This window comes from Lemur catta, chromosome X, assembly GCF_020740605.2.
Source record: "Lemur catta isolate mLemCat1 chromosome X, mLemCat1.pri, whole genome shotgun sequence".
NCBI lineage: Eukaryota > Metazoa > Chordata > Mammalia > Primates > Lemuridae > Lemur > Lemur catta.
Window position 1 is genome coordinate 46,351,628 of NC_059155.1, and position 24,246 is coordinate 46,375,873.

A 24,246-nucleotide genomic window follows, 5' to 3' on the forward strand; every position below is an offset into this window, starting at 1 on the left:
TGTATCTGCACTGTCCTATATTGTAGCCACTAGCCACATATGGCTTTCAAGCACTTAAATGTGGCTAGTGAAACTGAAAAACTGGATTTTAAAATTTTATTTTAATTAATTTAAATTTAAACTTAAAATTAAAGTAACCCCTAGATACATGTGGCTAGGGCTTACAGTATTAGATAGCACAGGCCCAGGACTGGGAGGAAGGGACAGACAGCAAGGAAAATTTCTTTTCTTAGCTTTAGCTTTGGATAAAAGTAAAAGCAAAAACTGAAAAATCTCCCTGAAATTTTGTGACAACAGCCTGCAACTGGGTAGGAGCCTGAATATATATTATATGAATGGCCTAAAAAGCCACAAGCCAAGAATTTTAATTTATAGTAGACCTATATCTGTAATGCCAAAGAAAATCAGATAGAAATTTTCATGGAAAAATGTACCCATATTCCTAGACCTTATGGAAATCCCACAGAGTTCTGACAAGCATTACTTCACAATCAAAAATCATACTTTACATAAGAAAACTAACTACAAGCAAGAAGAAGTCAAAAGGGAAAAAAATACAAAATATAACCAAGCCCACAAAGATTTTAAGTATTGAAATTATCATATACAGAATATAAAATAAGTATGTTAAATATGTTTAAATAAATAAAAGAATACAGGCCAGACATGGTGGCTTACGCCTATAATCTTAACACTTTGGGAGGCCGAGGTGGGAGGATTGCTTGAGCTCAGGAGTCCAAGACCAGCTTGAGAAAGAGCAAGACCCCGTCTTTACTAAAAATAGAAAAAATAGCCAGGCGTGGTCGCATGTGCCTATAGTCCCAGCTACTCAGGAAGCTGAGGCAGGAAGATCACTGAGCCCAGGAGTTTGAGGTTGCTGTGAGCTACGACGACACCACTGCACTCTACCCAGGGCACAGAGTGAGACTCTGTCTCAAAAAAAAAAAAAAAAAAAAGAAAGGAAGAAAAGGCCGGGCATGGTGGCTCACGCCTATAATCCTAGCACTCTGGGAGGCCAAGGCAGGTGGATCGTTTGAGCTCAGGAGTTCGAGACCAGCCTGAGCAAGAGCGAGACCCCGTCTCTACTAAAAAATAGAAAGAAATTATGTGGACAACTAAAAATATATATAGAAAATATTAGCAGGGCATAGTGGTGCATGCCTGTAGTCCCAGCTACTCAGGAGGCTGAGGCAGGAGGATTGCTTGAGCCCAGGAGTTTGAGGTTGCTGTGAGCTAGGCTGATGCCACGGCACTCTAGCCCGGGCAACAGAATGAGACTCTGTCTCAAAAAAAAAAAAAGAAAGAAAGAAAGAAATATAGAGCAAGAGACTATCAAAAATGACCTGGTAGATTTGAAAAAGAACTAAATAGAATACCTACAAATGAAAAATAATTGACATTAAAAGCCTCAATGAGAAAAAAAGTAAAAAAAACTACACAGGAGCTAGGATGAGTTAAAGAAAAAAATAAAAAGTAATAATAGTAATAAAATAAAAGCCTCAATGAAGAGTTTATATATTAGTTGAAAAGAAATTAGTAAACTGAAAGATAAGTCTAAAAAATAATAACACAGAATAAAGCACAGAGGTCAAAGAAATGGAAAAAATAGGAGTGGTTAAGAGACATGGATAGAGCAAAGAGGTCCAACATTTATCTCTTTAGAGTTCTAGAAAGAAATAATAGGAGGGAGAAACATTCAAATAAATTATAGCTGAAATTTTTCCAGAATTTTCAAAACAAATAATCCACAGATTCAGGAAGCTTAAGAAATTTCAGACAAGATAAATACAAAAGAAATTAGTGTCTACATACATCATAGTAGAGGACACCAAAGACAAAGACAAAATCTTAAGCTAGAAAGAAAAGTAGATCACCAACAAAAGAACAATTAAGATTGATAGCTGACTTCTCAGTAAGCAACAACAGAAGCCAGATTACAATATCATGTTGAAAGTGCTGAGAGAAAGTAATTTTCACCCTAGAATTATATATTCTGTGAAACTATCTTTGGAGAATAAAGACAAAATAAAAGCAGTTTAATATTAAAAATTTAAAGAGTTTACCACCAATACTTCCCCACTAAATAAATTATCCTAAAAGCAAATTCTGAGATATAAGAAAGACCTCTTAGTAGGACAAAAAGTAAAACATATGAGTAATATTAATAATTTATAAGACAAAAAAAGAAAACTATAGGCCGATATCTCTGATGAACATAGATGTAAAAATCCTGAACAAAATACTAGCAAACCAAATTCAACAACACTTTAAAAAGATTATTCATCATGATCAGGTAGGATTCATCCCAGAGATTCAAAGATGGCTCAACATACTCAAGTCAATCAATGTGATACATCATATCAACAAACAAAGGACAAATACTATATAATCATTTCAACTGATGCTGAAAAAGCATTTGATCAAATTTAACATCATTTGATTATAAAAACTCTCAAAAAACTGGGTACAAAAGGAACTTAACATGATAAAAGCCATATGTGACAAACCCACAGCTAGTATCATATTGAATGGGGAAAAACTGAAAGCCTTTCCTCTAAGATTTGGAATAAGACAAGGATGTCCACTTTCACCACTGTTTTTCAACATAGTACTGCAAGTTCTAGCTAGAGCAATCAGACAAGAGAAAGAAATAAAGGGCATCCAAACTGGAAAGGAAGAAGTCAAATTATCCTTGTTTGCAAATGATGTAATCTTATATTTTGAGAAACCTAAAGACTCCACAAAAAATTTATTAGAACTCATAAACAAATTCAGTAAAGTTTCAGGATACAAAATCAACATACAAAAATCACTAGCATTTCTATATGCCAACAGTAAACAATCTGAACAAGAAACCAAGAAAGTAATCCCATTTACAGTAGCTACAAATAAAATAAAATACCTAGCAATAAACTTAACCAAAGAAGTGAAAGATCTCTATAATGAAGTTGAAGGGGACACAAAAAAATGGAAATATACTCCATGCTCATGGATTGCAAGAATCAATATTGCATCAATGTCCATACTACCCAAAGCAATCTACAGATTCAGTGCAATCCCCATCAAAATGCCAATGACATTCTTCACAGAAATAGAAAAAATAATCCTACAATTTATACAGAACCACAAAAGACCCAGAATAGTGAAAGCCATCCTGAGCAAAAAGAACAAAACTGGAGGAATCACATTACCTGACTTCAAATTATACTACAGCACTGTAGTAACCAAAACAGCATGATTCTGGCATAAAAATAGACACATAGACCAATGGAACAGAATAGAGATCCCAGAAATAAATCCACACATCTATAGTGAACTTATCTTTGACAAAGGTGCCAAGAACATATATTGGATGACTCAGGCAGTGCAAAGGCAATATATGTAAACAAAGCATTTGTACCCCCGCAATAATCTGAAATACAAAAATAAAAAAAGAACATACATAGGGGATAGGACAGTCTCTTCAATAAATGGTGCTGGGGAATCTGGATATCCACATGCAGAAGAATGAAACTAGACCCTTATCTCTTGCCATATACAAAAATCAAATCAAAATGGATTAGCTTTGTGCAGTGGCATTACCATAGCCAGTGAGGTTTATCTGAAGTGCGATTATTGCTAATTGAAAACTTTTCCCAATACCGAACCATGACAACTTGACATATAGTCGGCATTGGCAATTTTTGACAGTCTCTACGGAGACTGAATAAAAAAAATGGATTAAACTCTGAAGCTACTAAAAGAACACATTGGGGAAACACTTCAGGACGTTGGTTTGGGCATGGACTTCTTGAGTAAAACCCTCAAAGCACAGGCAACCAAAGCAAAATTGGACAAATGGAATCACATCAAGCTAAAAAGCTTCTGCAGAGCAAAAGAAACAGTCAACAAAGTAAAGAGACAACCCACAGAATGGGAGAAAATATTTGCAAACTACCCATCTGACAAGGGATTAATAACTAGAATATATAAGGAGCTTCAACAACCTAATAGGAAAAAAATCAAATAATCTGATTTAAAAATGGACAAAGTTTAGCCAGGTGTGCTGGCACACACCTGTAGTCTCAGCTACTCGGGAGGTTGAGGCAGGGAGATCACTTGAGCCCAGGAGCTTGAGGTTGCAGTGAGCTATGATTGTGCCACAGCACTCTAGCCTGGGCAGCAGAGCAAGTCCCTGTCTCAAAAAAAAAAAATGGACAAAGGATATGAATAGTTGTTTCTCAAAAGAAGACATACAAAGGCCAACAGGTATCTGAAAAAATGCTCAACATCATTAGTCACCAGAGAAATGCAAATCAAAACTACAATGAGATATCATCTCACCCCAGTTAAAATGGCTTTTATCAAAACGACAGGCAATAACAAATGCTAGTGAGGATGTGGAGAAACGGGAACCCTCATACACTTTTGGTAGGAATGTAAATCGGCACAACCACTGTGGAGAACAGTATGGATTTTCCTCAAAAAGCTAAAAATAGACCTACCATATGACCCAATAGTCCCACTGTTGGATATATATCCAAAGGAGGGGAATTCAATATATTGAAAAGATACCTGCACTCCCATGTTTATTGCAGCACTATTCATAATAGCCAAGATTTGGAATCAACCTAAGTGTCCATCAATGCATGATTGGATGAAGAAATTGTGGTACATATACACAAGAGAATATTATATAGCCACAAAAAGAATGAAATTCTGCTATTTGCAATGATATGAACGGAACTGGAGGACATCGTGTTACGAGAAATAAGCCAAGCACAGAAAGACAAATCTCACATGTTCTCACTCATATGTGGGAGCTAAATATTAAAAACAATTGATCTCATAGAGACAGAGAGTATTAATAGAATGATGGTTACCAGAGGCTGAGAAGGGTAGCAGAGAAGGGGGATAAAGTGGGGATGGTTAATGGGTGCAAAAATATAGTTAGATAGTTCGATAGAATGAACAATATTTGATAGCACCACAAAGTGACTACAATCAACAATAAGTTGGGGTACACTTTAAAATAACTAAAAGAGTGGAATTGGAATGTTCCTAACACAAAAAAATGATAAATGCCTGAGATGGATACCCCAATCACCCTGATTTGATTAATTCACATTGAATGCCTGTATCAAAACATCACATGTACCCTATAAAGATATACAACTATTATGTACCAATAATAAAAATAAATAATAATTCATAACTTGTGGGGTTAAAAGAAGACAAACAAAAAGCACAGAATTTAAAGGCTTCACAATAGCAATTCATATTGTCTATGATTACAGTCAAAGCATTCTAAGATCCCCATATTGTTTGAAAAGAGATTAAATATATTAATTAACTCTAGACTTTATTAAATTAAGTAAGCATGTTAAAATGTTGAGATATTTTAACTAAAACGTCACTAAAAGAATAGAAAAAAGAATGAGTATCTTCCACAGAGAGGAAATGGAATGAGGAAACATAAACTTTAATTATTCAAAAGATGTCAATAAAGTAGCAAAAATACAGCACAGCAAAATATGGCAAAAATGGAACATATAGCACAAAATAACACAATATAAATAAATCCAAATACATAGCTTTTCATTTAAAATACACCTTTTGGAAATTTTAAAACACTTCTTAAATAACCCTTCTGGTGAAAAAGAAATTCTAGTGGAGGGGAGGGGATGGGTGTATACATTCATAATGAGTGCGATGTGCACCATCTGAGGGATGGACGTGATTGAAGCTCTGACTTGGGGTGGGGGGGCAAGGGCAATATACGTAACCTAAACTTTTGTACCCCCATAATATGCTGAAATTAAAAAAAAGAAATTCCAGTGGAAATTAGAAAATACTTAGAAATGAGCTTGGACATTGCACCTAATGTAGTGTTTAGAGGAATGTTTATAGCCTTAAATTAATATGTTAAAAAGGCTGAAAATTAATGAGTTAAGCATTCAACTTGTTAGATAATGAACAATAGAATAAATTCAAAGAAAACAAAAGGAAGGAAATAACAGACACAAGAGCAAAAATTAATAAAATATAGAACAAAGGTAAGTAGAGAAAATCATCAAAACCAAGAATTAGTTACTGTATTTAAAAAGATAAACAAATTGACAAACCTCAGAAAATATTGATTAAGAAAAAAAAAAGTAGGACCCAAAACACATTGTTGGAAAAGGGGGACAGTCCTACAAATGTACTAAATTAAAATTTTAGTAAGTAAAAAAGAGGAAAAAGACAGAAAAAAAGACAAAATTTTAGTAAGTAAATACAGTAGTGCCCCCTTATCCTGGAGGATATGTTCCAAAACCCTCAGTGGATGCCTGAAACTGCAGATAATACCAATCTGATAACTGAGATAGCTAATAAGTGACTTACAGGAGGGTACCTAATTAGTGTGGATACACTGGACAAAAGGATAATTCATGGCCTGGGCAGGATGAAGTGGAAGGGTGCAGGACGGCTCAGGATTTCATCACACTACTCAAAATGGCACACAATTTAAAATCTTACAAATTGTTTATTTTTGGAATTTTCCATTTAATATTTTCAGGCCATGGTTGACCACAGGTAACTGAAACCATGGAAAGCAAAACCAAGGATAAGGAGGACTACTGTATTTTGAATCACTTCATGTCAATAAATTTTAAAATGTAGGCCAAATGGAAAAATTCCTAGAAAAAGTTAACTACCAAAACTGATGCAAGAAGAAAAAAAAGATTAGTTATGTAACCATTAAAGAAATTCAGTCAGTAATTAAAAATATTTCCACAAGGAGAATACTAAGTCTAGATGGTTTTCTCAAATAGTTAAGGAAGAATTAATTCCAGTCTTTTAAAAGTTCTTCCTAACAGTAGGGGAAATAAATGGAACATTTCCCAGCTCATTCAATGGAACTAGTATAACCTTAATACCAAAACCACACAAGGGCAGTATTGGGAGAATGCCTGACTTGTTGGACAGCAAGGACAATGTGTCTGGAGCAGAAAGAATAAGAGGAAGAGAAGTAGGTGATGACATCAGAGATTTAACAAAGGCATAGGGCCTTATAGACCATTCTAAGAACTTTGGTTTTTACTCTGACAAAAAAAAAAATGGAAGCCATTAGAGAGTTTTGAGCAGACTGATGACATAAACTGACTTACATTTAATGTGATCACTCTGGCTGCCACATTAGAATAGACTTCAGAAGGGCAAGAGTGAAAACAGGGAGACTGGTCAGGGGGGTGTTTCGATAATCCATGTAAAAAATGAAGATGGGTTAAAGACATTCAGAATGGCAGAGAGAGGATCTCTGAAGACCTACTCCAAAACAACAATATAACTGGTGATAATTATTTTTAAAAAACAATCATTAAAGTCTCTGGAAATTGTCCTAAGGGCATAGAGCAAATGGAGAAACATCCATTCAAGAAAAATTACTAAATTTCAGAAGGAACAATGAGAGTCTGTGGCATTTGAGTCATGACCTAGTCTTTTACCACAACTCCCCCAACTCTGTTTTACAAAAGCTCTACCCCAAACACACTACTCTGGGCAGGTACAGCCAAGACGACAGGGGCTCCTTCTCCCCCAACTTCCCAGTCTAGGGTTATGGTTTCACCCAGAGAGGGACAGGCTTTTAGTGTTTCTCATTTCTCCCAGCCCTGTATTGCAGAAGCAGTATTCCAAGCAGGCATGGCCAAAACAACCAAGTTTCTCCTCCTCCATCCAGCTCCCTCCCATAGAGCAGAAGCTCTACTCTAGGCACAACAAACCGAGAATACTGAGGCCCTGACCCCCCCAACACCTCAGCTTACCCATAAGGCAGAGGTTCCACACCAAGAGGGGCAATCCAAGAGAACCAGAGACTGCCACCACCCTCCAGTGCCCACTCATAGACACAGAGTATCACTCATGAAAAAGTGAATTGCTATCCGCAGTTCTGGAGCAGTGACACGGGAGTTCTGCCCAGGGAAGAAAGGTAGGCCATAAGGATGAAGAACACCTAGCTCTGCCTGATGGGACTGACTTTATTTGGAACAGAGAGTGGAGAATTCCATGCCTCCTGGTATTCTTAAAAAAAATGGAAATTGTGGTGAAGAACAATTAAGAGGAGACTGACTGGTAGCTCCATGACACAAGTAAAATAGCAGAGCAGCCAGAAGTAAGAATAGACCTCCTGGTATCATAGTTGACTCTGGGAGTTGAGAAGTCGTGCACATGTGCTAGGAGTGCACCCTCTCAGAGTAGGTCATGGGGCAGACTTGAAAGCATTCCCTGAACTGCACACTGACACATCAACACAGGCCAAAAGCTTAACTGATGTGAGGGGCTTAAAAACACAACTTCTAACTAAACACTGGCTGAACAATAAGCTACTCTGACCCAGGAGTGACTCCTAGGATGCCAGGCTTAAAATTAAAATCACACCCATCCCTGGTAGTCAAGAAGACTGTGCTCATGCCCCAAGCTGTACCCTCTCAGGAGCCATCAGAGAGGAAACCTCCAAACTGTTAGTCCCTGGTTGAACAAGGAGCAAAAAAACATAAACTCCTGAACTGTGACAGTAGCCTCTAAACTATAAACACTTAATGATAAAGGGTAAAAATCTAACTGGTTTAGGAGGCTTACACACAACCTTGACAATAAAGGGCTTGTGCTAACCCAGGAGTGACCCCTACGTAGTTGGGCTAAAAGAAAAAAACAAGGGAAAAAATCTGAGCAGGGACATCACTGGCTTCACACTGCAGGGAGGATAGACTTCACAGAGTAAGTTCAGTCAAGTCATTAAACAAATAAATGACCTAGCAATTAACAACCACCACCACCCCTGGGGTAGGGTGGGGGAATCACTAACCAGAGTTCCTATATTATCCAAAATGTTGAAGTTTCAACAAAACATTATGAGACATGCAAAAACAAAGAAAACCCCAGGAAAGTGTGACTCATATCCAGAGGGGAATAAAAAGATATGCAATAGAAATTGTCTTTTGGCCGGGCACAGTGGCTCACGCCTGTAATCCTAGCACTCGGGGAGGCCGAGGTGGGTGGATTGTTTGAGCTCAGGAGTTCGAGACCAGCCTGAGCAAGAGCGAGACCTCATCTCTACTAAAAATAGAAAGAAATTATATGGACAACTAAAAATATATGAAGAGAGAAAAATTAGCCAGGCATGACACATGCCTGTAGTCCCAGCTACTCGGGAGGCTGAGGCAGGAGGATCGCTTGAGCCCAGGAGTTTGAGGTTGCTGTGAACTATGCTGATGCCACGGCACTCTAGCCTGGGCAACAGAGTGAGACTCTGTCTCAAAAAAAAAAAAAAAAAGAAATTGTCTTTGAAGGAGCCCACATAGTAGACTTGGCAGACAAAGATTTCATAGCAGTTATTATGAGTATGCTCAAAGAACTAAAAGTAACAATGCTTAAATAAGTAAAGGAAGGTATGGTGGCAATATCTCAACAAATATAAAATGTCAATAAAGAAATAAAAATTGTAAAAAGAAGAAAAAAAAGAAGAAGAAGAACCTCTTTGAGTTGAAAATTACAATAACCAAAATGAAAAATTTGCTAGAGGAGGCTCATAAGTAGATTTGAGTTGACAGAAGAAAGAATCAGCCAACTTAAAAATATATCAGTAGAAGTTATGCAGTCTGAAGAACAGAGGGGAGAAAAGAATGAAGAAAAATGAACAGAGCCTCAGAGAAAGGTAGGCCACAATTAAGCATATCAACATATGCATAATGGGAATACTAGAAAGAGAGCATGAAAAGGACAGAAGAAAATATTCAAAGAAATAATTGCTGAAAACCTCTCAAATTTGAAGAAAAACATTCATCTATATACCCAATAATTTCAATTAATTCCAAGTAAGGTGAACACAGAGGTCAAATCTAGAGACTTGAAAGCAGGAAGAGAAAAGGCTCATCACATATAAGCAAATAAGACCGACTCCCTATAAGACTCAATGGAGACAAGAGGGCAGTAGGATGATATAAAGTACTGAAAGTTTTTTTAAAAAATGGCACCAAGAATCATATATCCAGCAAAAATATCTTTCAAAAATAAAAATAAAATAAAGATATTCTCAGATTTAAAAAAGAACTGAGAGAATTCATTACTAGCATACCTTCCTTAAAAGAAATACTGAGTCTAGTTCTTCAGGATGGAAACAAATAACAGTAATTTGCCAGGCACGGTGGCTCATGCCTGTAATCCCAGCACTATGGGAGGCCGAGGTGGGCAGATTGTTTGAGCTCAGGAGTTTGAGACCAGCCTGAGCAAGAGCGAGACCCCGTCTCTACTAAAAATAGAAAGAAATGATTTGGACAGCTAAAAAAAATATACAGAGAAAAAATTAGCCGGGCATGGTGGCTCAAACAGCACAAAGGAAGGCGAGGGAGCAAAGCTATATTGGAGTAAGGAAATGACACCAGATGGTAACTCAAATCCACAGGAAGAAATGAAAAGAACCAGAAGAGTAAATAAGAATATTAGTGCAACAAACACTAAAAATATATATTCTCTCTCCTTTCTTCTTTCAGTATTTTTAACAGACAAAATTATTTAAGGTGATAATTGTAACAATATATTGTTAGGTTTGTAGCATATATAGATATAAGTATATATTATGTATGTATAACAATAATATCAAAAAAGGAGGCAATGAAGCTATATAAAGTATTTCTATTTCACTGGCACTAAGTATAAATCTGAAGGATATTATAATAAATTAAGATGTATATTGTAAGCCCTAGAGAACCACTAAGCAAATCACTCAAAATAAATAATTTAAAAATCATGAAAGGAATTAAAAAGACTGTATAAGAAAATATTCACCTAATACAAAAGAAGATTATCAAAAAATAAAAACAGCATGTGACATATAGAAAACAAAAAGCAAAATGGCAGTGTAAATACAAACATATCAATAATACCATTAACTGTAAATAGATTAAACAATTCAATCAAAAGGCAGATATTGTCTGGTGGGGTTTTTTTAAAAGCAAGCTCTAACAATATGCTGTCTACAGAAACACACTTTACATTCATAGATACAAATAGGTTTAAGTAAAAGAATCAAAAATGATATGCCATGGAAATAGCAACTATAAAAAGCTGGAGTGGCTATACTAATATCAAAAAATAAACTTTATAACAAAAAAAAGTTACTAGAGATGAAAGAGACATTTAATAATAATAAAAATGATCAATCCAATCAGGAAAACAATTATAAACATATATGCACCTCACAACAGAGCCCCAAAATACATGATGCAATAACTGAGAGAATGAACAAAGAAATAGACAAACAATAATTTGAAAATTTAATACTCCACTTTCAATAATAGATAGAATAACTAGGCAGAAGCTCAAGGGAATAGAAGAATTTAGCAATACTATAAACTACCTAGACCTGGCATACCTCTATGGAACACTCCACTGAAAAACAGAATATACATTCTTCTCAAGTGCACATGAAACATTCTCCAAAATGCCCCGTAGGCTAGGCCTTAACACATAAAAGGAATGAAATTGTACAAAGTATGTTCTCTGATCCAATGGAATGAAAGTAGAAATCAATAACAGAAGGAAATTTGGGAAATTTACAAATATGCAGGAATTAAACTACACATTCCTAAATAATCAATGGGTCAAAGAAGAAATCACAAAGGAAATTGGAAGATACTTTGAGATGAATGAAAATGAAGACACAACACACCAAAATTTATGGGATACAGCTAAAGTGGTGCTCAGAGGGAATTTGAAGCTATAAATTCCTATGTTAAAAGGAAGATCTTGGCCGGGCGTGGTGGCTCACGCCTGTAATCCTAGCACTCTGGGAGGCCGAGGCGGGTGGATTGCTCGAGGTCAGGAGTTCGAGACCAGCCTCAGCAAGAGCGAGACCCCATCTCTACTAAAAAATAGAAAGAAATTAGCTGGACAACTAAAATATATATACAGAAAAAAATTAGCCGGGCATGGTGGCGCGTGCCTGTAGTCCCAGCTACTGGGGAGGCTGAGGCAGTAGGATCGCTTAAGCCCAGGAGTTTGAGGTTGCTGTTAGCTAGGCTGATGCCACAGCACTCACTCTAGCCCGGGCAACACAGCGAGACTCTGTCTCAAAAAAAAAAAAAGAAGATCTCAAATCAGTAACCTAACCTTCCACCTTAAGGCACTCAAAAAGAAGAACAAACTAAACCCAAAGCAAGCAAAAGAAATAACAAAGATTCAAGCAGAAATAAATGAAATAGAAAATAGAAAAAAATGAAACCAAAAGTTGGTTCTTTGGCAAGATCAACAAAATTAACAAACCTTTAGGTAGGTTGACTAAGAAAAAAAGAGAAGACTCAAATTAATAAAATCAGAAATAGAAATGAAAACATTACTACTGATTTTACAGAAATAAAAAGGATTATAAGAGAATGCTGTGAATAATTGTATGCAAACAACTTACACCACCTAGATGAAATGGACAAATCCCTAGAAAGTAACAAAATGCCAATACTTAAGACTCAAGCAGAATTAGAAAATCTGAATAGGTCTACAATAATTAAACAGATTGGATTAGTTATCAAAAAGCCTACACCAAAGAAAGGCCCAAGACCAGATGGCTTCACTGATGAATTCTACCAAATATTTAAAGAAGAATCAAAAGAAATCTTTGAAATTCTTCCAAGAAATAGAAGAGGAGGGAATACTTTTCAACAATTCTATGGGGCCATAATTACTTAACAGATTTCAAAACTTACAAAGCCACAGTAACCAATTCAGTGTTATTGTACCATAAAGATAGACATATAGAACAATAGAATAGAATTAAGAGTCCAGAAATAAACCCTCATATTTATAGTCAATTGATTTTGAATCAGGGTGCCAAGACAATTCAGTGGAGAAAGAATAGTCTTTTCATAAATGATGCTTAAGTAACTGGTTATCCACATGCAAAAGAATGAAGTTGGGCCTGTACCTTACACCATATATAAAAATTAACTCATAATGCATTGAAGACCTAAATGTAAGTGCCAAAACTATAAAACTCTTAGAAGAAAACATAGATGTAAATCTTCATGACCTTGTATTAGACAATGGTTTTAGGTACAACACCAAAAACACAAGCAACAAAAGAAAAAATAGATAAATTGGATTTCATCAAAATTAAAAACTTTTCTACTGTGATATCTTAAGTAAGTGGAAAGACAACCCATAGAATGGGAAGAAATGTTTGCAAATGATATATCTGATATGGGACTTGTATTCAGAATATGTAGAGAACTCTTACAACTCAATAATAAAAGAGAAATAACCCAATTTTAAAAGGGACAAAGAATCTGAATAGTCATTTCTCAAAAGACGATATACAAATGACCAAAAAGGACATGAAACGATGTTCAACATCCTTAGTCATTAGAGAAATGCAAATCAAAACCACAGTAAAATACCACTGCACACTCACTAGGATGGCTACAGTCAAAATGACACATAGTGGTAGTGAAGATGTGAAGGAACAGAACGCTCATACACTGCCAATGGGAACATAAAAGTACAGCTGCTTTGGAAAGCAGTCTGGCAGTTCCTCAAAAGGTTAAACATAGAGTTACGTTATGATCCAAAAATTCCATTCCTAAGTATATACCCTTTGAAAACATATGTCCACACAAAAACTTGTACACACATGTTCATAGTAGCATTATTTATATTAACTAAAAGTGAAAATAACCCAAATGTCCATCAACTGATCAATGCATAAATAAAATGTGGTATATCCATACAATAGAAAATTACTTGACAATACAGAGGAAAGACCTGAAGTAAAGACCACATATTGTATGATTCGATTCTATTCATATGAAATATCTAGAGTAGGCAAATCTATAGAGATCAAAATTAGATTAGCAGTTGCCTAGGGCAACATGCGGAGGGGGGACAATGGACAGTGACTGCTAATGAGTACTTCTTTCTTTTAGGGGAAACTAAAATATTCTAAAATTAGATCATTGTGATGGTTGCACAACCCCGTGAATATACTAAAAGACATTGAATTGTACACTCTGAATGGGTGAATTATATGGTACATAGATTATATCTCAATAAAGCTATTTTTTAAAAGATGATAGTGGCTTGAATAGGATGCTATCTGTGTAGATTGTGAGAAGTGATAGGAATCTGTATATATTTTGAAGGTAGAGTGAGTAGGATTTTCTGTATATTATATGTGTAGTGAAGTCAGACAAGAACTCAAGAGATTTTGTTCTGAACAACTGGAATGATGGAGTGAGCAACTGAGATAGAGAAGATTGTGGGAGGCACAGTTTCAGATGATAAAGAGTTCAGTTTGAACATGTTCAGTTGGAGATGTCAAGTAGGTAGAAGGGAAAAAGAAAGGAAGAGAGAGAGAAAGGAAAGAAAGGGAGGAAAGAGAAAAAAAGAAAAGGAAAGAAGGAAAGGAAAGGAAAAAGGAAAGGAAAGGAAAAGGAAAAGAAACGGAAGGAAAAGAAAAGGAAAAAAGGAAGGGAGGAAGGGAGGAGGAAGAAGGAGGAAGAAAGCAAGCAAGCAAACAAACATGGATGGATCCTGACAGTGGGTTGGACTATCATTACAAAACTCAGAGTTTACATATGGATAGACTTTAAAAATATGAGAATGGATGAGATTACCAAGGGAATGTGTGTAGTTAGAGATGTCTAGGGACTGATCCCTGAGACCAACATCAAGATGTTGGAGAAATGAGAAGTAACTAGCAAAGAAGACTGAGAGAAAATAACCAGTGAGGTAAGAGGAAAATCAAAAATGTATGCTGTCCTAAAGCCAGGTGATGAAAGTATTTCAAGGAGGAGGGAGTGACCAACTATGTTATATGCTGTTGAGAAATCAAGTAAGATGAGGGCTGAGAATTGACCATTGGACTTGGCAACAGTGCAGTCATGTGTGGCCTTGTCAAGAGAAGTTTTGATGGAGCTAAGTGGAAAAGTCTGACTGATATACATTTAAGAGATAACGTAAAGAGATAAGTCTCATTTCTATACAACAACAAGAATCAAAAAAGCTATCTTAAAAAAGATACTGTAAGAATAAAAATATAAGGTGTCTAGGAATAAATCTAACAAAAGATGTGCCAGAGATGCTTTATGGAGGAAATTATAAAACTTTATTGAAATGGAGAACTATGTCCTGTTCACAGGTAGGGAGATTCAATATCCTAAAGATATCCATTACAATCAATATACAGTCTGAATCAATAAATATAGTCATTGTAATTCTAATCAAAATCCCACAGAGTTTTTCATGGAATTTGACAAGTTGGTTCTAAAATTTATATAGGAATGTAAAAAAAGCCAAAGCATTCTTTAAGAGCAAGAAGATAGAAATAACTTACTCTTATCAGATATTAAGTTTTATCATACAGCTATAATACTTAGAACAGTGTAATATTGGTGCAGGGGTTAATGAGCTAATGGAACACAATAGAAAACCCAAAAATAGACCTATACCTATTTGGAAATTTGATGTATGATAGGTAGCATTGCAGATCAGTGGGGAAAAGAATGAACTCTTTAATAAATCATTTTGGGAAAATTGGTTATCACAAAGAAAAAAGTTGGTTCCTACCTCACACCAAACACAAGATTCAATTCTAGATATATTATGTACTTTTAGAAGAAAATATAATTGAGTGGTTCTCAACTGGCAGTACCACCACCTAGACAACATTTGAAAATGTATAGAGGTGTGTTGGGTTGTTATAATGATAAGAATAGTGCTAAAGGCATTTAGTGCCCGGGGACCACTGATGTTAGGTGTCCCTAGATGTAAGAGCCAGTCCCACATTACTTGCCCTGCCCCAAATGCTAGTAACTTCCCTCCTCCCCCGCACACACACAACCACACACACAAGGGAACACTGATACAGGAAAATTTCTCTGATCTTGGGATAGGGGAGAATTTCTTTAAAGAAACATAAAAAGCACTAACCATAAAAGGAAATAGTAATAAATTCAATTATGTTAAAATGAAGTGCCTCTGTTCACCAAAAACACCATGAAGTGAAAAATAATCCACAAAGTGTCAGAACATCTTTAGCACTCATATAACTGACATTCAGAATCTACTAAGTTCTATATACCAATACATAAAAGGCAATCCAGAAGAAAAACGGACAAAAGATATGAACAAGACTTTCACAGAAGAGGAAATCTGAATGACCAAAAAACATGAAAGAATGCTCAACCTCCTTGGTAATCAGGGAAAGGTAAATTAAAACCAAAATAAATGACAAAAAAATATGAGATTCCATTTTAATCCATTATTAGAAAAATAATGTAATTTAAACAATACTAAGTGTTAGTGATGGCCAGGCGCAGTAGCTCACGCCTGTAATCCTAGCACTCTGGGAGGCCGAGGCAGGCGGATCATTTGAGCTCAGGAGTTCGAGACCAGCCTGAGCAAGAGCAAGACCCTGTCTCTACTAAAAATAGAAAGAAATGATCTGGACAGCTAAAAATATATAGAAAAAATTAGCTGGGCATGGTGGCGCATGCCTGTAGTCCCAGCTACTTGGGAGGCTGAGGCAGGAGGATCACTTGAGCCCAGGAGTTTGAGGTTTCTGTGAGCTAGGCTGACACCATGGCACTCTAGCCCAGGCAACAGAGTAAGACCCTGTCTCAAAAAAAAAAAAAAAAAAAGAGTGATGATGTGGAATGGGTAGTGAGGACTTGTAATGAGAGTGTATATTGAATAACCAACTTGGGAAACAATTTGGCATTATCTAATAAATTTGAACATTGTGTATACTTTATAGTTCATTGATCCCACTCCTAAAAATAGACCTTAGAGAAACTTGCACAAGTGTACTATAAAGAAAGTTTATAGCAACATCGTTCAGAATAGCAAAAAACTAGAAACAACAGGTGTTCATCAACAGTAGTATGGATAGTTGTGGTATAATGATGTAGTGAAATATTATGCAGCCATGAAAATGAATGAACCACTGCTGCCCAAAACGACATCAAAGATTCTCAGACACATAATTTTGTGTAAAAACAAATTGTAGAAATTTTAGTATGGGCCAGGTGTGGTGGCTCACGCCTCTAATCCTAGCACTCTGGGAGGCCGAGGCGGGAGGATTGCTAGAGGTCAGGAGTTCAAGACCAGCCTGAGCAAGAGCGAGACCCCATCTCTACTAAAAATAGAAAGAAATTAGCTGGACAACTAAAATATATAGAAAAAATTAGCCAGGCATGGTGACGCATGCCTGTAGTCCCAGCTACTCGGGAGGCTGAGGCAGGAGGATTGCTTGCGCCCAGGAGTTTGAGGTTGCTGTGAGCTAGGCTGACACCACAGCTCTCACTCTAGCCTGGGAAACAAAGCAAGACTCTGTCTCAAAAAAAAAAAAAAGAAAGAAAAGAAAAGAAAAATTTAGTATGATACCAATATTTGCAGTTCAAAACCAAGCAAAACTAAAAAGTATATTGTTTAGGGATACTCATGTGTGGGAAGACTATAAAGAAATTCAAGGAAGTGATTTTTAAAAGTTCCTGATAGTGGGTACCTCTGGGAGACATGCAGGGTACCCACTAGGGAGGGGGGAAGCGTGCATGGAGCATCAATGGTACTGGTCATGTTCTGTTGCTGGAGGTTGACAGTAGGTTCACAGGTGCTTATTCTATTATTAGGCTTCATAACTTACATATATATTAAGTATTTTATGTGTAGAAATGACATACAAATATGATTTACATATATTAATATTAAGCATTTTGTACGTATCAATTGCATCACATTTTTAAATGAAGAATGGAGAGGAATTCTCTGTTTCTAAGACTTTCAGACTAGGACCTGCAGAAGAGATAAAGATACTTTTATAATGAGAACATTTAAAACCTGCTCTCTTAGCAATTTTCAAGTATACAGTACATTATTGTTAACTGTAATCACCATGCCATACAGTAGATCTCCAAAACTTAGTCCTGTCGTCTAACTGAAACTTTGTATCCTTTGTCCAACATCTCCCCACTCTTCCCCCAGGCCCCAAGAGATATAATTATATCTTGATTCCTCATTCCACAATGTATACATATATTAAAATGTCATATTGTACACCATAAATATATACAATTTTTTTGTTGGTTTAAATAATTTTTTAAAAGATCCTTTTAGGCAGCTACATTCCTTCACAGCAGCAGTGTTGCCTTTGGTAGTACAGTTCTTCCGGGTTTCCCCACCCTGCCCCTTGGAGCCAAGGAAAGGCTGCAGACGGCAGTGTGGCTCTTCCCCAGCTAGGTCAGGAGTACAGGAATAAGCATGCCCTCTCTTATGATCAAGGGTGTGCTCAGTCACTGAGCCTGCCAGCATTGTCATGGGATAGCAGTTGAAATAGCCAGGAGAAAAATGAACAGACTTTGCCATGGTGGGTACATTTGGGAGTATCTGAAGGTGGAGAGTGAGAGGGTGGACAGAAACCACTGGGCCAGTGGAGAGAGACCTAGTTTCTTTCTACTAGTATCTTCCACTAGCTCATGCCACCCTGGACATGAGCTCCTCCAGGCTCAAATTCCTCCTCAATCCTCTTCAGGGTTTAACTAGAACACACTTTACAGTCAATTCCAGCCTGAACACCCAAGGATTCTTATTCTAAGTCCACTTGAGGGGAAAACAGTTTGCATATTTACACTCCTAATCTCCAGATTGGTGAGTAATTAAGCTCCTACCTATTGATCAGAGTTGTTGAAAGTATCACCAAATTGGCTCTCTGGAAATGTAGAAAAACAAACCCACGTGCATCTACAAAGGGCCATTCTTGAATAAGAAACTTCCATTTGCACAATTAGCCTTGAGAACATAAATAGAAGTATTAATATAAGCAAAACTGTCCTTCAAGCCTGTGCAGCTTGTCCTCCTCCTCCAGACTGCCTTTGATTACAGTGGTTCCTATCTCTTTGTACACAGCCCTGCTTATGTGTTCTTCCTTGTGCACAAATTTGGAGGGGAAAAAAATTTTTTTTTCAAGTTTTCCTCACATAACCTCCTTTACCTGTACATTTTTCCTGTGCTTTATAACAACCACAATACCTACTAGAAGAGACTTCTGTGTGCAAAATGAGCTTTGTCATTTTGGGGATGGACTAAGGGTTAAATTAAAGGGACAGCTGTCTATACAGCTGGCTACAATGAGGGGAGCGCTAGGCTGCCTTTGTGCCAGCTGCTTCTCACTTTTATTTCTTCCCAATTTTTGTCTCCCTTCCACCCCTCTTGCCAGGGGTGCTGAACTGCAAACTGCTCACAGCTCCTTGGAAATTTCAAATCATGAGCTGGGGCTGAGGTAACCTAACTTCCTCACCTCCCGACTTCCCCTGAACAAAAGATGTTTAAGCCTCAAATTTGGAACTGGAAAGGAAATCTAAAATGTGCAAACCACTTTTTCTTCACTTGCAGATAATTACCTTCTCCTTCTTCCAAATCTTCTAGCCTTGTTGAAAGCAATCTTTTGCTCTTAGCACTTTTTCCTCTTGAGCTAGAGTTGTTTTGTTTTGTTTTGTTTTCGTTTCGTTTTGTTTTGTTTTGTTTTGTTTTTCTTAGCAGCACTTTTGAGGAACTTCTTTTCTAAAAGCAAGAGGGACTATGTGTTACTCTGGGTGAGTCACTGTTCTTTAGTCAATGCTAATGAGAATCTCAAAGATTAACAAAGATTGCCAAGAGTGGCTGCAGTCCAGCACCCAAATGCTCACATAATTTGCCCCCCTTTCCATTTTAGGGTGAAAATAATCAGGGACAAGAGGAGGAGGGGATTTATGAGAATAAATAAGATACTGTCTTACAGCCAAAGCAACATTCAGATTCTCAGCTGGCAGAGGAATTCTTGAGCCTGATCTGTAGTGAAAGCATGAGCAAACTGCTAAATGGAATGCAAAGAGAACCCTGGGCTTAATCTCCGTTCCAGGCAGTCTACAGAGGAGTCTCAGAGCAGTACTATTCCTGGAAGGCAAAGTGCTTACCCACACGCTGCCCCGCCCCCAGCTTGAGAAATTCAGGGCCTCCATGACTGTGCCAGCACCCTGGCTCTTATTTCCACTGTCCAGTTGCTTTGGTGAAATAGGAGTGTATGCTGCCTATCCATGAAAGGGCAACTCTGAGAGCGATTTATAAACTGTAAAGTACTAGGGGACGTCAGGTGGCCCTGTCACTCACTCACTTCTTTTGTATACTGCACTCCTTCAGTTGTCTTTCCTCATTATTGGACAAAAACCACAGAATTTTGTGGTGAGAGGTCAGGCCCTGCATATAATCAATCATGTACAAGTCCCAAGGCATAGAAGAAGAAATCGGCCTTAATTCTGGATTTCCCTGTCTACACATGGAGAGCATTTGCCAGCCAGCGACCTCACAAAGGCATCATAGAATGGTCAAGAAATGACCCTAAGAAAGCTCTCGGAGGGGGATAGCTTTAAAGCCTTTTCAAGGAAAAGCTCTCAATTCCAAAATGCGATTATTATTTCTGCATTGGAGTAAAAGCCCTTGTGTTTGGGTAGCCTTTGATTCTGATGTCAAATATCTGATGACTCCTCACGACTCTGCTGTGAAGTAAGGAGAAGGCAGTCATGCTGGAGTCGCTGTATCCAATGGAGGGGCTGTGCCCAGATTAGCTGGATGGTGAGATTCAAAAGCCAAGCCACATCCACATTGCAGGGTGGGTCAATCTTGGGCTGTACTAAAAAGCACTTCCGCCTCTGGCTAGTACCTAACCCAGGCTCTATGTTTAGTAAACAAAGGAACTTGAAATTTGTGATAAAATTAAATTTAAAAACAAGAACTTCATCATTCCATTCACCCATCTGCCCATTGTTTATTTTGAGTGTGTACTTAACAGAACTTTCCAGAACAGAGTAATCCCTACATAGAGACAAAGATGGCTCTAATACAAGGGCATAGGGTGGGGGAGATGCTACATTCCTTCCTTCCCCATCCTCCTTTTCCCAGAGCCCATCCAGCTGACAGGTGCCAGAAGAGAAGAAATGTTAGCAAATGTTAGTTTCCAGCCCCAAAGAAGCTGTCACAAAAGGGAGACAGAACAAGGCAGCTCATAAAATCCTTCAACTGAGGGATGTAGCGAGACCTATCTAATTACACAAGATTAGAAACGGTTTAACTTGTTGAGAATGTGCTACATGTGGAATGAAAGAAAATGACACCTCTGGCAGCCTGTAATGATACTGTATTGGGAGGAGAGCACAAAAGGTTTGTTCACGCTATCAGGAACACCAGTTTTTCTCATCCAACATTTTAGATACATCTGGTTTTAATATGGTGGTCTAAGTGAAGTAAGTTAACTTTTCACCCACTGTTCTGGCCCTCCTGTGCTTTCTTCACTGTACAATTCCATTTGTGTTGGCATTGTCCCTCTCTCACCCCCATACCTCCCAAGCTAACAGAGGTAGAAGCGGATTATGCTGAGAAATTTTGCTTACCTCTGAGCTCTTGAGCATTTTACTGTTCAAACAGCACTAGTGATGATTTGGAAGCAAGACTAATCTTTGTTTCAGCTAAATTCAATAGATTTTAGCTTTGATCTTCTACCTAATTTATTAAACTACCAACATGGAATAAGAACTCCCGAAGTAATCAATGAGTCACAAAACATCCTGGTTTTTGAAAATTAGGGAAAGATCACCTCAATTGCTCTTAACTATTAATAGAATGCTCAGGGAATCTGGTATCTGCCTAACTGGTTTCTAGCTAACATAGGATTAATTAACCATTTTCTGCCTGTGTTGGCCACAAAAGAAAAAGTCTTTGATGACTATATACCGAAGGGCTACAAGATAGGTATATTTCCCATAGACGTTTTACAAAATGAGTTCCCTTCTACATGTCGCATTTCAGAACGGAAAAAGGGTTTTACTCCCCCACACCCAAAGAAAAGAGAGTAGGATTTTGCAAATGGCTATGATTAAAAGCCGAAGTTTGGAATTTTTAGTGCTTTGATATAAATAATATATATTGATTTTTTACCTTCTTTAGATTTGTGCCTCACAGCACTTTTACAAGTAGCAAAGTTATAATTCTAAGCTGGTAGGGATTGTGTTCTCTGATTACAAGGTACAATTTAGATTGTGCTTGATCTTGACTCATTTTAGAACCTTCTGTGTTCTGAGTTCTCTCTGGAGCACAGATTATAGTTGGAAAGAGAGGGGCATGAATGATCTCCAGGTCCTCTGAAAGGTGTGAAGTCTTTCAGGTGGCTTCTGGTATATTTTTCCTCAGTCTGAAAGCAATCCAACAGGGCACTTCTGTAGCAAATGCCTTAACCCCAAGAAGTAATTAATAATGGGACATTTTGTGCCGTCTGGTAAGCCAGCAGGGGTGGATGGTCTGGGACAAGTATAACCTTCAGTACCTGGAACATCACAAGGATTTCTGTCTGTATAGAACTGGTGCCTGCTGTTATGGCACCATGAAGGGGCCAGCAAGAATTGCTATCTATAGACTTGACCCAAGAGTAGCACCATTTTTACTACATTCGAAGTCAGAAAACCTTTATTAAGCACTTACTATGTGCAAGGCCTTGTTAGGTTTCTATAAAGTTCTCTGTAATGTGTTAATAGATTTCTTTTTCAAAGTGGCCAGGAAATTTCAGCATTTACTGACTACTACTATAACAGGCAGTGTGCTGGTGATACCAAGATGAATCAGAGCTGTGCCCTGATTTGTAGAGCTCAGAGTAGAGTGTGAGAAAGAAAAAATTACAATAGAGTACGAGAGTAGACGTTCCTTGCAAAGAACTTTGTGAGTGTGTAGAAGGGAATGATTCATTCGCTCAGGAGGTGTCAGAAGGGTTCACAAAGGAGATGACATTTGAGCTATATCTTAAAGGGTGGGTAGGATTTCACCAGGCAGACAGGAAAGGGGGAAGAGAATTCCAAGCAGAGGGAACAGCGTGTGCAAAAGCTCATTAAAGCATTTAGAGAGTTCTTTTTACCATCACTTGAGAGGGCAAATATAAGTTGTACTAATGTTGAGTTTGGATGTTTTCCTTATGATTACATTGCCATTTTTAAATACAGGACATGGTATTTTAAGGCAATGACAAGAAAAGCCCTGATAGATTTGAAAGCTCTCCTTATTAAGCTATGATGCTTATCTAGTGTCTTGCACATAGCAGGCTCTCAATAAATGCTTGCTGAATGATGAGTCCCCTATCTCTTTCCATTTATAAATTACTGCTCTGTCAAGGATCAGCTTACAAAGCAAAACTTCTGCCCGTGAGTTAGGAATAAGTATTCACAGTTCTGCTCTCTGTCACCCCAGTCTCCTCTCTAGAGAAGAGTGACTCTGCCACTGGACCTTCACTATGTTTATGAGAAGCAGGGAAAATTGCCCTTAGAGTTCTCACTAAGCCTGACTTCTACTTCAAGGGCCTTTATATAATTGAAATCAAAAAAAGTGCCATTTGAACAGGACAGTCTTCACGTTGATGACATAGGGGTTAGTGTCTTAGGAATGTTAGTGATACTGGCTAATATGAATAGGTATACCTCACATTTTAAATTTTACAGTAGGACCTAAATATGATTGATCAAACACTTTATATGGCAATAATAAAGATATGAGTTGTCTGCTCTGAACAGCCTTGACAACGAAATGTGGTACTGCCTGTTATTTTTTTTTCAAGAAAGAGAAGATAAACTTTTATTATTTTTATAAATTATGCAATAATCTTTAGGGTACTAATAAATTTTTTCCTTGAAAATCACCAGGGAATAGATGACAGAGAATGTAGTTAGACATAAACCATTCGCAAATTATATGGAAGTACACTTGTAACCCTTTTATTGGGTGTGTGGATCCAGTCTTTGGGAAAATTCCCATCAGGGAATCTTGTTTCACTGTGACTTTGAAATGTACAAAAATATATTTCTTCAGTTCCAAATGTTGGTGGCTATGTGACTGGCTCATTCAGGCCTAATCTCTGTAGCTACACCTTTTTAATGGCCACAATACCAGACCATAGAACATAGTATCTTTTCAGCTCCCAAGCTACACTGGGTAAATTCATTCCACAAATAATCTTTGAGTGCCTCCCTGAGCCACGCACAGTGCTAGGTTCTAAGAATACAGAAGTAAATAAGACAAGTATACACTATAGGGTGACTATAATTAACAACAATTTATTGTATATTTTCAAATAACTAGAAAGGTGGATTTGGGATGTTCCCAACACAGAGAAATAATAAATATTTCAGGTGATGGATATGCTAATTATCCTGATTTGATCATTACACATTGTAC

General features: G+C 37.3%; 1 protein-coding gene and 1 non-coding gene across 3 annotated transcripts in view; both read left to right on the plus strand.

The window, feature by feature from the left end:
- HDAC8 (histone deacetylase 8) overlaps positions 1–24,246 on the plus strand; it is a 222,232-nt gene that overhangs the window by 138,969 nt on the left and 59,017 nt on the right. The window lies entirely within an intron of this gene.
- LOC123628924 lies at positions 3,562–3,702 on the plus strand. Its single transcript, XR_006731804.1, has one exon. It is a non-coding gene; the product is annotated as a U4 spliceosomal RNA (small nuclear RNA).